The 16,923-nt window shown below is 39.8% G+C and overlaps 1 protein-coding gene across 29 annotated transcripts in view; it reads left to right on the top strand.

The window, feature by feature from the left end:
• The window catches only part of ANKS1B (ankyrin repeat and sterile alpha motif domain containing 1B), a 1,261,971-nt gene that overhangs the window by 1,072,333 nt on the left and 172,715 nt on the right, over window positions 1–16,923 (top strand). The gene's annotated exons all lie outside the window — the stretch shown is intronic.

The raw sequence follows: 16,923 nt of genomic DNA, 5'->3' as shown, positions 1-16,923 counted from the left end.
ATTCAGACATTTCATACTCAAATGCTTTGAAAGGTCAGGTGAATGATACAAATGAGTAAAGTATATGATAGGATATGATGTAGAAAGTGGAGAAATAAAAAGCACATGTCCTGCCTAAAGGTATTCTAGTAAAAATAGAAACAAATAACATATATCAAATAAAAAACAACTCTAGGCCATCAGTTTGCAATATCTGGACAAAATGATCTCCAAGGGCACTTTCCATCTAAAGTTCTATAAATCTAGGTCATGAGGAAAAATTAAGTATGGGTCATTTAATGTTGAGCCCCTGAGCTATAAATAGTCTTTCTTCTTTCTGAACTGAAGGTAAGCATTTGTCATGATTCTCCCAGGATTTGTGATGGAACCCCTTTTGTTCTTAATCTACCAGTAAAAGCTAGAAGCCAGAGTTGCAAAATGAAGACTTCTTAGCACCAGTGGCCATCCATCAAACAGACAAATATTTAGTAAGCAACAGTTCTGTATGCCAGATACTGTGTTATTGAGACCATTCGTGCCTTCAAAACTTCAGAGCTCACAGACTAATGGGGAGGCAGACAGGTAAACAAGACACGTGGTGTGATAAGGGATCTAGCAGAGAGAAACATGGTGTGAGCAGTGGAAGATTCACCTCCCCTAGGTTACGGGAGGAGGATCAGGAAGACTACGGGGGAAAAATTAATGCTTTGGCTGAGTGTTGTCATTAACTGGAGTTAGAGAGCATGGAAAGAGAGAAGGCTTACAAACATGACTAGAGAGCAGTGCAGCTACTTCTCTGGTAGCAAGTGCTTGGGATACTAACGGCAAGGTCTAGGGATCATTATGCTCAGAGTCATGATGAAGAGCAGACACTCAAGCCAGGCTGCTGTGGTTCATAACCTCATCTCTACCACTTACCAGTGACCCTGAGTAAGTTTCTTAACAACTCTGCCTTTATGTTTCTTTATATCTAAAGTGGAGACTATAACGGTACCTATCTCAAACGGTTCTGGTGAGAATTAAGTACATTTAATAAAGCATTTAGAAGTGTAGCTGGTATGAAGCAAATCCTATGTGTTTGCTGTTATTATCAAGAAACCATTTCAGGAAGAGGTAGCACATGAAAGAAGAACAGCCTTCCAGGCAGAGAACTAATTGAAAGATGCTAAGGGCAGAGAGAGTCCAACAGGCAAAGGCACCCAGTCAAGGTGTCCCTGAGGGATATGAAAGAATTTGATTGAGGAGAGACTAGATTTGAGGCTAGAGAGGTAGATAAGGTCATGATTATATGCTTTTTTCTTCCTCTGCTAGTAATAAATGAATTAGGCAGGATGAGCTTGGGGGTTAGCTCTGACCAAACCACGGGGAGATAGTTTGTGGGGGTGCATACACAGGGGGGTTGCTTTGCCAGGGCAATAAAAGGACCAGCATGCCTGGCGGCTATAGAACACTGACTTGTGACCTTGCCTGTTTTTGCACATACCAGACTCTAGGAAGCGTTATGGAGAATTATCATTTGGCATGAATCCAGTGGCCCACTGATGCTGAATCACCTGCTATGGTCTGTTTAAAAGATCACAGTCCCCACATCGATTATAGTCCAAGGTAATGCATTCATTTCTTAGAGCAAAAATAATCCAACTCATGTCCCTGCTCTCCCTAAGGGACCACTCACTATGTTTTTACTCAGTAAATATTTGGGAAAGATTTGTGCTTATAATCTCAACATAGAGATTAGTTTCTTGGGGCCATACAGTTTATATTACTGCCAGTACATCCAAACCTCCTCAAGGCTGTATAATGCTTTCTTTAGGTCCCTGAAGACTCTGGAATTAGCTCAGTTTCATCATCTTGACTCTTTGGTTCTACAAATGCAATGACAGCTGTTCCTCAGTGAGGCATAAATCCATTTTTTTTTAACCCCAGAGACAACAGTACACAATTTTATAGTAAGTAGCCAAGGAAACTTTGGTTAGGATCTTGTCACTAATATAAAATGTATCAGTAAGATATCACAGTTTAAAAAAAAAATCTACCACAGGATTTCTACCTCCAGATGGTGGTGATGGGCTTGTCATTGAAATCCCGTAGCTCTTCCTCAATTCTCCATATGTTGACAGAGAGCCTGTGCAGACATCTCCATAAATGTTACCTCTGTGTTTTTAAGACTTTTGCCAGTATCCTGCCTTGCCATTTTCTATGATTTTCAGATTTGGCTACATTAAAGACTACGATGCTTCTTTGTTATATCCTATCACTGGATCATATATTGGCACTGCTTCATTGGAGATTATTGGATCCATGATCAAAAAACCACACTAAAGTCAAAAATATAGAACCAATTGACTGTAGAATGCTCCTTTTATGTCAGTGAAGACATTTGGAATGGTATTGGCCTCATTGATTGTTGATGCTATTTCACATGAAAACTAATTTTAAATGCACTATTTATAAGTTTCTACAAACTTACTAAAATTCGCGGGACTCTTTCCTCTGCTGATTTGCGTATTCGTTTATAAGTCTGGTAATTTGCAGTGACACTATTTCTGATGTATTTCATCTCCATCTCCTAATTAAAGTAAGTTTTGCATTTTTTTTGAACTTTCAACATGTTCTCTATATTTTCCATTGAAGTTAATTCTGTTTCCTCTGCTCTTTTGGGAGCTTGATGATTAAATACACTTCAGGTGCCAACAAGCTAAATATCTCCCTCCTTTGCAATTCTGTCCTATTTTCTTCCCTTGTTTATTATTTGTTTTAAATATCACTATATCATCCTCAACAAAAGCAAACATTTATAGAATGTCCGCCTTATGGTGATGACATTACAGTCAGTAACATGAAGATACATAGACTGGGATGTGTACAGACACATATGTACCTATATGTATGTATACTTGGGAGTCAAAGTTCACTTCCTTTGTGCTGTTAGTCTCCCTTGTCTTATTTAGAGCAAAACTATATTTCCTTTTGGCTTTCCTCCTTTTGAACTCTGAATGCTTCTTTTTTCTTTGTGGTTTGACTGATAGAACATTGCTCAAAAAGCCCAGATAGGCCCTGAGTCTATCAGGAAAAGAGTTAAAACCGTGCACCTTCCCAGCTAACTGTGGCCCACAGGCTGCTAATTAGCCTGATGGATCAGCACCTGGCCTGCTTATGCATGCTCAGAATACCATTGGCTGCTGGCAGCTGATTCCTGGCCCCCTGAGGTGTGGAGATGTATCAACCTGAGCAGAGAAAGCTGGCACTTGCTGAAAGGGGAGCCGTGGCCAATTATTCATGTGCTCCTTTGGTCTTGACTTGGCTGAAGGAAGAACCACGCTTTTAGACACATTTGAGGCAGCTTTTTCTTGCACAATGGATTGCATCTACCTGGCCAGCCAGTACGCTTTCCCTTTTTGGTGTCATTACAGTACAATGACTAATATCAGCATGACCCTACAGTTATCTAAGGGATAACGAGTTATGCTATATATATTTTTTTCTTATGCTCTTGTTCTCCTTTTCCATTTCTACTTTTTGTTCCCCAGGAATGCTTAAAGTCAATTCATCTTATCCGTCTGCTTTCAATGAGTTTTTAAAATATACATATGTGGATAATGCCTGGGTTATATGATGCCAGAACTCTAGATATTCTGCTAAAGCATCACTGACCAGGAAGGCATTGTGTATGGAACATGGATTTCTACCTCTGTTTTTGCTGCTTACTAGCTTGTGACACCAGGCAAGATTCTTAGCCTCTCTGAGCCTCATGTACCTCATCAGTACACTAGGGAGACTAATCTCTACATCAAAGCATCATTGAAATTACTATACAAAAGCATATTCATCTCCTTCATTCAGTAGTTACTGCTCGCATTTATCAGCCTTCAATATTTGAGTGTTCACTCTGTGCAGAACCTGATGGTGGGGCTTGTGGAAGAATAGAAACCAAACGGAATATACACAGCTGCTATTATACCCTCCAGAAATGTATAGCCTGAACAGAGAGGGAGGTCACTCAGAGGAAACATTCCAAGAATAGCATTAGAACCCTACACTAGCTCTGCACTCATCTTCTGGCACAAGCTGTCTGTTTTCCCTTGTGCCAACGTGGATGCGAATCTCAATGCCTCTTTGAGAACAGACACTGAGCCCCTCTCCTGGATTTATCTAATCACACATAAAAGCATTAGTCAGCTACACAGCCTTTACTGAAGATTTCATGAAGGTGGGTAGGTGGTGCTGTTTACAGCATAAACCCAACCAAACAATTTGTTTGGAGCCCCATTCAATATTTCTACTCTCTAAAGGACATACTGTCACTCCTGTTCTCTTCCCCCACAAATGCTTTCGCCCTCACCAACTCTTCTTTCTTTGACTCCTTCCTCTTGGGAACAATGACAAGGAACAAACGCTACTCCTTTTCATAACTGCAAAAGTTAAGCAAGCTTCTTCAGTTATTTGAATATGTCCATGGGGACTCTTCTCCTTGAGCAGCTTAACAAAACATTTCTTCCTAACAAATATAGAACCAGAGGAATACAGGTAGATAAAATTATCTCCATCTCTTAATACTCACGTCATCTTATTTAATTCTTACAATATCCTTGCCGAGTAGGTATTATGATACCAGTTTTCCAAATGAGGAAACTAAAACTCAGAGAAGTTAGGGAACTTCCCCAGTGTATAAACCCTACATTGTATACTTGTTGTGAAGATTAAATTGGATGATATATTGCTGAGTGCTTGCCCCAGTGCAAGTCACAGAGAAGGCAATGGCAGCCTCCCCAGCAGTAGAAGTAATGAAAGTAGACATAACAGTAGCAACATTCTTGTCCTATCTAGCTTGTATGGATATTATCATAAATGTCAACTACAGGGCTAGCTATATATTTTGCAAGGCATGGTATAAAATGAAAATGTGAGGCCTGGGCAGGGACAGGGAAGTCATTCACCATTTCCTACAGGCCCACCACTCCAACCCACAGCACACAGGTGAATATCCAAGGGATTACAATCCCTAGGCCAGGATGTGCTTGGTACTTGGGTCAGAGATGGGTGAGAGACCTATGCAGAGTCACCAACTATGTTGCCCACTGTATCACTCTGTTCTCACACTGCTAATAAAGACATACTTGATACTAGGTAATTTATAAAGAAAAAGAGGTTTAATGGACTCACAGTTCCACGTGGCTGGGGAGGCCTCAAAATTGTAGATGAAGGCAAAGGGGGAGCAAAGGCACATCTTATATGGCAGCAGGCAAGAGAGAGAATGAGAGCCATGCAAAAGTGGGAACCCCTTATGAAATAATCAGATCTCGTGAGACGGATTCACTACCATGAGAACGGTATAGTGGAAACAGTATGATTCAGTTATCTCCATTGGGTCCCTCCCACAACATGTGGGAATTATGGGAGCTACAATTCAAGATGAGATTTGGGTAAGGACACAGCCAAACCATATCACCCACCAAACAAGCCATATTGTTGCAGTTAGTGACAAGGACGGCTGCTGCCTTGCCCACCCCCAAAAGCCATGAGGTGGGTAACCCTCCATGCTGAGACTCCCCACCACCACTAGGGGAGGAGAGTGGGCAAGGACTGACCCCAAGCCAGTCTCTTTCCTCCCCCTGCCAGTGCCACCTGATTGCCACCCAGACAAAGGGCAGCAGTGATTGTGGAGTGAGGGGGCAGAGTGCGCAGGGCCCTGAGCAGCACCAGCATGAGGCAGGGAGCAGGCAGCCAAAAACCCATCCCAGGAAGGCAGGACAGCAGTGAGCTAAGGCTGCAAGCCCGGCACGTGCTCTATAGTCCCATCAGACCTCACTTACAAAATACTAATTCCAAGTTAAAGTTATTTGGAATTACAAGACTGTGACTGCAGAGAATTAAACCAAGCATGGGGCCCATCTTTGCATGTCCATCAGTATAGCCCTGACCAACAACGAATATGCAAAGGAGATATGTTGGACAAAGGGTGCAAACTTGCAGTCATGAATACGTTCAGGAGACCTAATATACAGCCTGCTAATGTATTATATACTTGAAGTTCACAAAGAGAGCCGATCTTAAGTATTATCACCACACATACACACACACACACAAAACAGTAATTGTGTGAGGGGATGGATATGTTCATTAGCTTGATTGTAGAAATCATTTCCCAATGTATATACATCAAAACAACACATCGTACACCTTAAATACATACAGTTGTACATGTTTTACTTGTTAATTCTACCTCAACAAAACTGAAAAAATGAAAAAAATTCTTTAAAATACGAATATGAAAGTGCTTCAAAAACTTTTAATGCTATGTAATGTGTTGTCACTGTGATCGCCATTATGCAATAATATTAGGCCCTAGCACCTCTACTGGGCATTTAATTAATAGCCCCAGATTTGTAAGAGCAGAGGAGAGCTTTGATACTTTTGTTTTTCAATCAGGGAGGAAAAATGATAGTTCCCTCAACTGATAGTGGCTATGCATCCTGAGTGATAGGGGGAAGCCAGTCTTCAGGGAAAACCCTGCCCTTTCTATGATTTTCCCTTGTAAAATACGGGTATTGATTGACTTACGACCTATGCAACTTACGACCATTCGACTTTACAACCACAATCGCTAGCCACGGCTGCTCTGCGTCTGGCAGCGCAAACATTGCCCAGCTGGGCATACGACAGTGCGGACCAGCTTCCGGCAGCACTACCATCTCCGCGTGCATATAGCCTACTCAACTTACAACCAAATCGTGTTACAACCGGTCTGTTGGAACCAATCATGGTCATAAGTCGAGCACTGGCTGTACATGCCAAGGCAGAGACATGGACTCCTCCTCAGATCAGAGTTGTGGATCCTCCCTTTTAAGTGGAGAAACTCCTGTCCTGCAGCTTCCAGCGGCATCTGTTCCCTCCCCAGGAACATGGGGCTCTTGGTCACATGCCCTCCATTAACCCAGAACTTGAAAATCAGGGATATCCTGGTGCCGTGAATAACTTTAGATCCTGTGGGTACGGGATTGCAGCCCCCACCCCTGATATCATACACATAGATTTGATTCCACACATTCCAGTATAGCAGACCTGCAGGGGCACTTTTGTGCAGTAGTTATATGAGCATTCAGTGATTTGGAATAAAGCAGTTATTAAACAGCTTCTTGTTCTACATCATAGTGGGAGAAAGCAGCTGAGGGAAAGGAGAGAAAGGCAAATTAGAACATTCTCACCCTCCATACCCACTAGGGGCCCATTTAGAACAATGTAGTAATTTACTAAATGATAGCTTAATGACCTGAAAGAGTTAATGTGGCTTCCCACATTATTTCTACCCGGTCATTCCCATCCTAAGGGAACAATGGTTCATTCTATCCCAAGTCCCAACAAAATGTATAGATATGGTGGATTGAGTAAATTTTCACAGCACTGGACTATAGACTCTATCCTAGTGTTCACTAGAAAGAGAGTGGGCTAACCATTCTTTTATTCTTTTTTAAATTATTATCTTTTATCCCCTTGGCATTTGTGGCTAAAAAATGCCTGGGTCCTGTGTCTCATGTCCCTCCCTTCCTCCCTCCCTCCCTCCCTTCCTTCCTTCCTTCCTTTTTTTTTGACAGGATCTCACTCTGTCACCCAGGCTGGAGAGCAGTGGCATGATCTTGGCTCACTATAGCCTCAACTTCCTGGGCTCAAGTGATCCTCTTGCCTCACCCTTCTGAATATCTGGGACTACAGGTCCTATTACCATGCCAGGCTAATCTTTTTAAATTTTTTGTAGAGATGGGGTCTCACTATGTTGTCCAGACTGGCCTCAAACTCCCGAACTCAAGCAGTTCTCCCACCTCGGCCTCCCAAAGTGCTGGGATCACAGGCAGGAGCCTTCACACCCAGCCCTGAGAGAGGACTAACTGTTCTTGCACCCCCGCCCTATCCTCATCAGAAACTCTAGGGCCCCTCTTCCTTTTTGCCTTGGAGTCTTTCTCTTGTGAGCCAATGAGGGTGAATGCAGACACTACCACAAGCATCAGGTTGGGTGCGTTCCTTTGCAGGAAAGAACGTTTCAGAGCAAAGCTGATATGTGTCACTGTTCTGACAAAGTCCAGCTTCATAGTAGCTTGCCCAGGATAGTAGCTGCAGTGTCATGGGAAAATACACAGATCTTGGAGTTAGGAATCTTTAGTTCCAGCTATGGTTCTACTTACTAGCTATATGGCCTTGAGCAAGTCAATGAACCTCTTAGGGACTCAGTTTCCTCATCTATAAAATAGGAACAATATTAGAAATACTAGCCTTCTGGGTCGTTAATCCAGATATCATGTGAATATATTTTGTCAACTTATAACTTGCATCTTATAACTGCTAATTATTTAAGGAGACAGCATAGCATAATGAAGAAATTAGTGATCTCAGAGGCATACATACATCCTGGATTTAATTCTAATGCTGTTTGATCTTGGAAAATTACTTAACTTCTCAGACCTCCACAGTTTTTACATTTGAGAAAAAAGTGGTATTAAAATAATAATAATCCTACATAAAAGAGCCTGGCACATAGTAGGTATACATAAAATATGTTTCTTCCCTTTCTACCTCTTTCCCATTCCCAGAAACATATTCCACTGGAATGTACTTCTCTTTGGTTCTTGGACCTCACAGTCAGACTCCCATCCCCTGTGGCTCAGGCAAACTCTGCTGCATCCTGATGCTGAGTTCTCTGGATCCTCTCCTCTGCCTCCTGGGGCACTGGCAGGATGAGAGAAGGGAGAAACCAGCCTTAATGGCTGAACATAAACGTGTTATCCTGACTTGCACTCATGTGTCTGTGCAAAAGTTACAGGTCTTTCTAAAACTTTGCCTCTGATGCACACCCAATTCTGTTCGTGATTATTTCTTAACACTGAACCAAATTCAGTTAAAAATTTTTTTAAACTTGTAGAGCTATCGTGTGCCCTTGGAAATACTGACCCCCTTCAATTTATAGTAACTCTTGGGGTAAACAGCAGAACTTTCATTTCTCCCATCCAAGTTGTTTCTCCCTGCTTTTCACCACCTGTCTATTATCTGGAGGTCCTCCTAGCCTCCTTTTTCACTCTTGTCCTCACCCTCCACTCAGTCACCTGTATGCTACATCTGTACATCACTGGATCCCTCCTCATCTTGTTTATCCCCATCCCCACAGCCCTTGCTTCAGCCCCTTGTCATTTCTCACTTGGATTTGTGAGGCAGCTTCTAAAATAATTGTTATATCATAAGATTGTTTTGAGAATTAAATTACAATGTACATTTATAAGTACAACATAGCACATGGTCTCTGGCCCCTATTGGGTACAAAGTAAGTGGTAACTACAAGGATTTCAGAAACTTTCACTCAGTATAAGAAAAATTGTTGTAGTGATGTAAGTCCCAAAGATGGATGGGTTTCTTCAGTTGGTAATGAGCTCCCTGTCAGAAGTCCAAGCCTTGTTTGAGTGACTCTCCTATTAGAAGTTGTAGAGAAGATTCAAACATCAGAGGGGAGGTTGAGATAAATTATACTTGGGTTCCCTGCTGAAGAAATCAGGACACTTTACAATTAAAATTGCCAAAACCCAAATCCAAGTGGCTGAAACAAAATGAAAAGTGTATTGGCTCCCATCAGAGATAAAGTCCAGAGGTTTCAGGCATGACTGGATCCAGAACCTCAAAAGCTATCACTGGAATCCACTCCATATTTCTCTGCAATGGCTTCATTCTTGGGCAGACCCTCTCCACAGGATGGCCCGTGGCAGCTCCAGTCATTACACCTGGCACTCTGGTAATATCAGGCTCATCATAAGAAGCCCTAATGAGAAGAGTGCTCCTTTTTCCCAGTAGTTCCAATAGTCTTGGTTCTGACTGTCTCTGAACAAAACACTGTGGCTGCATGATGGAATCTTCTGCTTGGCTAGTGGCTCATGGGTCCACTCCATGGCTAGCTCTTATTGATTATCTGGGATTTCATAGCTAAGTATGGGAAAGTTGGGTCCCCAATTACAAATCAGACTATTGGTAACAGGAGTAGAGGTACTGAGTGTTGAGCAGGAAAAAATAATGGACATCAGCCACGATATTTTATCCTAAGATTCAATTATCCCAACCCCAAATTATGTTTTAATGTTCATTATGTCATTTTTTCTTCCTTTGTCCTCCTAGTACATTTCGGCATCCTTAATGTGCATTCCTAGAGAATTATCATAATAATATACATAATCACCCTCAAATGATAGACTATTTTGTCCTCTAAAAATCCAGTAGAGAAAAAAAATAAACCTTTTTTATAAGTCTCCAATATAAAAAGTGACTGTCCCCTCCCAAATGCATGGGCTCCTCCTCACTTACACAGCTGAGAAGCACACTAGATGGTGCTGTGGAAATCAGCTTTGTTATTTAGTTCTGTTGATAAGCTGGAATAACCTCTTGATTCTGAAGGCTTATGAATTTGTATGAGGTTGAACTTAATTCTCTGGTTGAATAATTATTGTGCTCCATGGACTGTGCTAGATTTTTATATGAGTGTACTTATTTCATCCTTAAACAACACCTTTAAACAACACTTATCCCCATTTTACAGCTGCAGAAACTGACCTGCAGTGAGGTTAAGCAAGTTGCTCAACCAGTAAATATGATAGAGCTGAACTTGAACTATGGTCTGAGTCCATGGCCTTTTTCTATATATTATGCTACTTCCTTGAATACTCCAAGTATGAGTCTCTAATATGCTTTAACCATATTTTCCTAAGTGAAAAATCAGATTTTATGATCTGATTTATTTAAAGAAGGTTGTCCTGTGAAATTTGGGATGTATAAGTATTTAGTAAAACAGACACCCAGATCAGGTTACTGGAGCCTTCTTCTTTCATTGCTAACCTTGAAAGTTGCTGTGAGTGTTGCGTGTGGCTGTTCTGTTGCCTAAAGGTGTTGGAAGGATGAGGTACTTACCAACTGTGCTGTACAGATGAAACTGACTCTTGGGAGCCAGCTCTAAGCAAAGGCTGCAAGCAGAAGTCTTAGCTATGGCCCAGTGGAGCTATGTGTGGCTCAGGCCTTGAATAGAGTTAACATCCAAAAGAAGTTCCTAGGTTTTAATTCAGAAGACTGGGGCAGATGGGTCTCAGTGTTTACATTCATTCCCCCTGGACTTCAAGCCTGCTTGCCTTCAGGAAAAAGTATAAGTCCCTTCTGCTCACTCTGGGTTGTATTAGCTCGTAGTCAGATCTGTAAATATGCATATGGCTAACAGGCAGTCTACTGTTGTTTTAAATTTGTGATCCAAACACAGGGATTTCCCTACAGCAAAGTATGATGAGGCACTAAGAATAACAAGATTGGTAAGTGCTGGGAGTCAGTCTGTGTCTTACTTCTCATTAATGCAAAAAAAAGCCCTGAGTATAAGGAAGAATCGTGCTGCTTCTGTGGTGGACATGCACCACCAATAGCCACACATGTCTGTTCACCACCCAGAGAGCCTTTCCTGATGCTTAACTCGTGGGATTCCTTGATTCCGTTGAGAGAGAGAATCGGAGAGTCTCCACAGATGCTCTTTCTCTCTCTGACTTCTCTTCCACACAGAGAGCCCCCACAGACGCTCTTTCTCTCTCTGACTTCTATTCAATGCCCTCTATTAACATATACTAACATTTATTCATTTATTTATTCTGCAAAATTTAAAACCCTGCTTTACATATTGAAAGGTAAAGTTCCACAATGTCATGATTATAAATCCATATGTATAGTGCTCCTGTCTCTACAATAGCTTAGTTCTGAAGTATCTATTAGAAACTTGCTCATATGGCTGAAAAGATTTATTTGGGGTTGGGGTTTCCCAAAGCATTTCCATCCTAGCTGTGTGGGCCATGTTTCATCCTACAGATAAAATGGGAAGTGTGGGCGCTGTCCAGAGTCCTGACCTCAGACTTTCTCATTCACAATTCTACATGTCAGTCTCATTGAAGATAATCCACCCAGGCCTTCCAACTACCAGTAATCAGCTAATGCAGATTTGTATACCTTGCCTCCATCTCTGTCCTCGGCTCCAGATTTATATGCTTTCTGCATATTTCCATTTGGAAAGCAACTAAAATTCAGCATATCCCAAGCTTTCTTTCACTTGTTCTGAAAGTATTAGCCTAATGCCTATTTTGGGGACAAGACCTGAGCATAAATAGAGGCTGACATAAACAAGATCCTTGACCTCATGCAGTCTTATAGGTAGATTTATAATCAGTTGGCTAATTACTAAAAAATGATAAATGCAATATTAGTGGAAGCAAAGTTACTGTGAGAGCAAAAGAGAACTGCCTAGGCCAGTAAAGAGCAAAAGAAGTACAAAACTTTTCCTAGAAAAAGTCACATGTTAGTTGAAATCCATAAGGATAAATTGGAGTTGCCCAGAGAGAGTTTCACAAGATTAGGGTTCATCTCTAATTTGCTTTCCTATCCTTCAGCAACCAGCTCAACATGTGACATCACAGGTATTCAATAAATCTTTGCATAATGAGTAAAAGCATTTTTATAGCAATAGCACTACCTTTAAGAAATTTACTATTATGGTATAAAGGATCATGGGACAGCTCTCTCTAGTGAATACACACAGACACACATGCAGACGCACAATTTAAAACATTTATATTTGTAATATTCACTCTAAATTATCAGAGCTTTAATATAAAACCAAAAGGCATCCTCTCTCTCTCTCTCTTTTCCTTTTTCATCACCTTTTAATCCTATTTATATCTGAGACTACCTCCTTGAGGTTTGTTTACTCATCTGAGATATTTCCAGCCTTAAGTTTGGTAAGTTTGGCATTATAATTCTGAAGGATGGAGGCAGATTCTATTTAAGTAGGTTTGTGCTATGCTGCTTTTTAGTGATATAAGTATTTTTTCCTTGCCTAAAAATGCACAAAACAAATTCAAAGATCTAAGATATAACATTGTAGAATACTAAGATAAGCTAGCATCAAAATAAGAAAGATATTTTACTTTAATACTTTTAAAGATAAGAGTATTTCTTCCTCCAAAAATCTCAAGGCAGTTCTCTTAAGTATATAATTCCAATTGGCTTAAAACCAAGTCATAAATAAATTTTTATTACATGATGGAATTCCATGGTTGATTCATGAATACTGGCCTATCTAGTTTCAGGTGTTAAATCTGAATGGCTCTGTTGAGAAAAGAGTGCCTGCCTTTTTGTTCATTATCTTCCTAACCCAGGAAACTGTCCTTATACTCAATTTGCATAATTCCCCTACATAGCTCCAGATGGAATAATCAACCCTGTTGGCACTTTTCCCTTGTTTTCCTGGAAATTTTACTAAAATATTAAATCCCTTACTGGTTGAGGTTACTGTCATTGGAGACAATAGGTATCTATCTAGCCCTATTCTATTTCAGAGCTCTCAGTCATTTTTATCTGAGTGTATACCTCAGTGCTGTGAATGTGAGAGCTGTTCAATATGGGTTTATTTTAAAAATTAATATTTTTAGAGTGTTTATTATGTGGCAGATACTATAGTTAATACTTTACATGGTGTGTTAGTTGGGATTCAATCAGAAAGCAGAATCGGTAGGCGACATATGGAAAAAATTTACTGCAAGGAACTGGCTTACATGATTGTGGGGACTGGCTGGACAAGACTGAGCTAAGGCCAGCTATCAGGAAGGACAGGTGAGAACCCTTGTGGATGAGCTGAAACTGCTGTCCACAGGTGGAATTTCTTCTTCAGGGAAGCCATTCTTGAGAACTTTCAACTAGTTGAATCAGATTAACTAGGGTAATCTCCCTTAGTTAAAATCAGCTGACTATGGACTTTACACCTACAAAATACCTTCACAGAAACACCTAGATTAGTATTTGATTGAGTAACTGGAAATTTTAACCTAGCTAAATGATATTACCACTGTGTGTTACTTAGGGAAAAGTAGCGTGGTGCTTAGTGAAAAGTACTGCACATTGGTAATCTAATTTCCTTCCAACCACAACTCTGTGAAGCAGCTTACAATATTATCACATTCATTTTACAAATTGGAATGGCAAGGCTCAAAAACGTAACTTACTCAAGATCACGAAAACTATTAACTTGAATACCCATGACTTGAACCCACAGGGCTTACTCCAAAGTTAGGAGATTAACTATTGCATTATATTACCACTAAATGAATAAATAAACTATTAAAATTCGATTCCTCTAAATCTTACAAAGGGCCTCTTATCAGTATTTTACGTACCTCTTAGAAAAATTACCACTATCTTTGGATTTTTGAGGCTGGAATATTCAACATGGTCTCCTGGATAATTTTTTAATATAAAGGAAGAATAAAGGAAAGTGGGGAATCTTAAATATTAGACCTTTCTGATATAAAATGGCTGTTCTTAAATAAGCAGTTTATGTTGAGAGGGTTGCATTCTTGATGACCTGTAATGAAATTAATGCTTCACTTTTCACTGGGTTACAGTGGTCAGAAATGAGTATCATAAGAGTTTTTTTCTAAACTGTCTCACTTTGCATGAAACAATATTACTTAATATAACTAGAAGATTATAAGGGTTAGATATACTCCACACAAATGAACATGAGCTACATATTACATGAGACTATATATTATCTGTTTTTCAAATCACATAAATTGGAAATTGTTTTTGAGCACACAAAATGAAATTGCTGAAGAAAAAATGACTCTGACATTCAATATTCTGGTGCATCACAGAATCATGGTAAGTGATTCTGTGGCAAGAATTCATGATTTTATGCCTGCTTCTAATTAGGGTAGGTTTTTAGGCAAGGGACTTAACCTCTCTAGGTAGCTATTTTCTTTGCTGTAAAGTTTTTAGGCAAGGGACTTAACCTCTCTAGATAGCTATTTTCTTTGCTGTAAGGATTTCAGGAAATGATTTACCTCCTTTATGCTGTTATAGTACCTAAAAATATCTAAAATTCAACAACGAATAGGGACTATTTTAGTGCCGTAAAAAGTCATTCTCCTGCGAATGATTTAGTGTTTTTACTCCACTAGATTATACTGATAAGATCTTTATGTTTTAATATACAATACTGGAAGATATCACCAAATTTTATTAGCGCCATGATGAGGTTAATTTCCAGACTGTAGTATTAACGTACTTATTTTGCAAAATTAACAGCTGTTCATTTTTTATTTTTATTTTTATAGATGCAGGTTTGTTACATGGATATGTTGTACAATGGTGAGGTTGGGCTTCTAATGTACCCATCCCGCAAATAGTGAACAATATACCTAGTAAGCAATTTTTAAATTTCAATCCCCTCCCATCCTCCCTGCTTTTGGAGTCCCCAGTGTCTACTATTTCCCTCTGTATGTCCATTTGTACCCATGGTTTAGCTCCCATTTATAAATGAGAACATGTGGTACTGATTTTCTGGTTTTATTTCACTTAGGATAATGGCTTCAAGCTCCATCCATGTTGCTGCAAAAGACATGATTTCATTCTTTTTTATGGCTACATAGTATTCCATGATGTAGGTTTACATTTTCTTTACCCAAGGATTCACTGATTGACACAGGTTGATTCCATATCTTTGCTACTGTGAATAGTGCTGCAATAAACATAGAAGCGCAGGTGTCTTCTTGATATAACTATTTTCCTTTGAGTAGATACCCAGTATTGGAATTGCTGGGTCGAATGGTGGTTCTATTTTTAGTTCTTTGAGAAATCACTATACTGTTTTCCACAGGGATTGTGCTGATTTACATTCCCACCAACTGTGAATAAGCATTCCCTTTTTCTCGGCAACCTCGCCAACATTTTTATTTTTTGACTTTTTAATAATAGTTGTTCTGACTAGTGCAAGACTATCTCATTGTGGTGTTAATTTGGATTTCTCTGATGATTAGCAACGTTGAGCCTTTTTCATGTGTTTATTGGCCACTTGTATGTCTTCAATTGAGATATGTCTGTTCATGTCCTTTGCCCAGTTTTTGATGGGGTTGTTTTTTTTCTTAATTTGTTTGGATTCCTTATAGATTATGGATATTAGTCCTTTTTCAGATGCATAGCTTGCAAATATTTTCTCCCATTCTGAAGGTTGTATTTTAACTCTGTTTATTATTTTGCTGTGCAGAAGCTCTTAATTAAGCAGGATTCCAGTATTTAGAAATGAACTGATTTTGTTGAATGAGGCTTCAGTAACGGCCACCATAGACAGCGACTTCCCCTCCCAGCTCTCCCAAGGAGCATTTTCACTAGCCAAGCAGAAAAGCTGACAGAAAATGAAATTTCCATCATTCTCTAGAGGTGGTACAAACACAAAACATCCCAAATGACTCTAGAGTGCAAAGGACTGGACATGATGAAAAAATGATTTACACCTCCTTTCCAAATAGCCTGTAGTTCACTGCCAACAAATGACAGCTCTTTGAGATTGCCCAATATTGTTATAAGAGAACAATATCCACAAGAGAATGATGACCTGGGAAATGTCATTCTTTTGTCATTTTCATGATTGGGAAACCAAGAAAACACCTACTCTACCAGACAGTGGCACGAGGGTGGACAAAACAGAGGGCATTTAGTTTCCTGTTTAAGGAAAAGAAAGTTGTCCCAAAACTACTAGTTGCAGACCTCTCTGAGCCTTTTTTATGTGTAAAGTGAGGATAATATAATGAAACCTTCTTCACAGAGTTGTAAATGAGATAATGCACAGATGCGTGAAAAATTGTAAGCGCTCAGTAAATGTTACCTATTATTTAATAATCGATTCACATTTCTATTTTAGAGCCTGAATGTTGCAGTTGGTCAAAATCTTTCTTTGCTTTGGTTTCAAGGCAATAAATGCCGAGTCTTAAAGTTTACAAAGTGAATGTCTCCTGAACAGCAGGGTTAATTATTAGTACGGTTGGAAGTTCATCATAATGTTATCCATTTCTTTAAATACCCCCATTCCAACCTATTTATAGACCATTGGGATGATGTTAC

This window comes from Sapajus apella, unplaced genomic scaffold, assembly GCF_009761245.1.
Source record: "Sapajus apella isolate SASKATOON/1434 unplaced genomic scaffold, GSC_monkey_1.0 scaffold2, whole genome shotgun sequence".
Taxonomy (NCBI): Eukaryota; Metazoa; Chordata; class Mammalia; order Primates; family Cebidae; genus Sapajus; species Sapajus apella.
The sequence above is the reverse complement of the archived record's forward strand: the minus strand, read 5'-3'. Positions and strand labels throughout refer to the sequence as shown.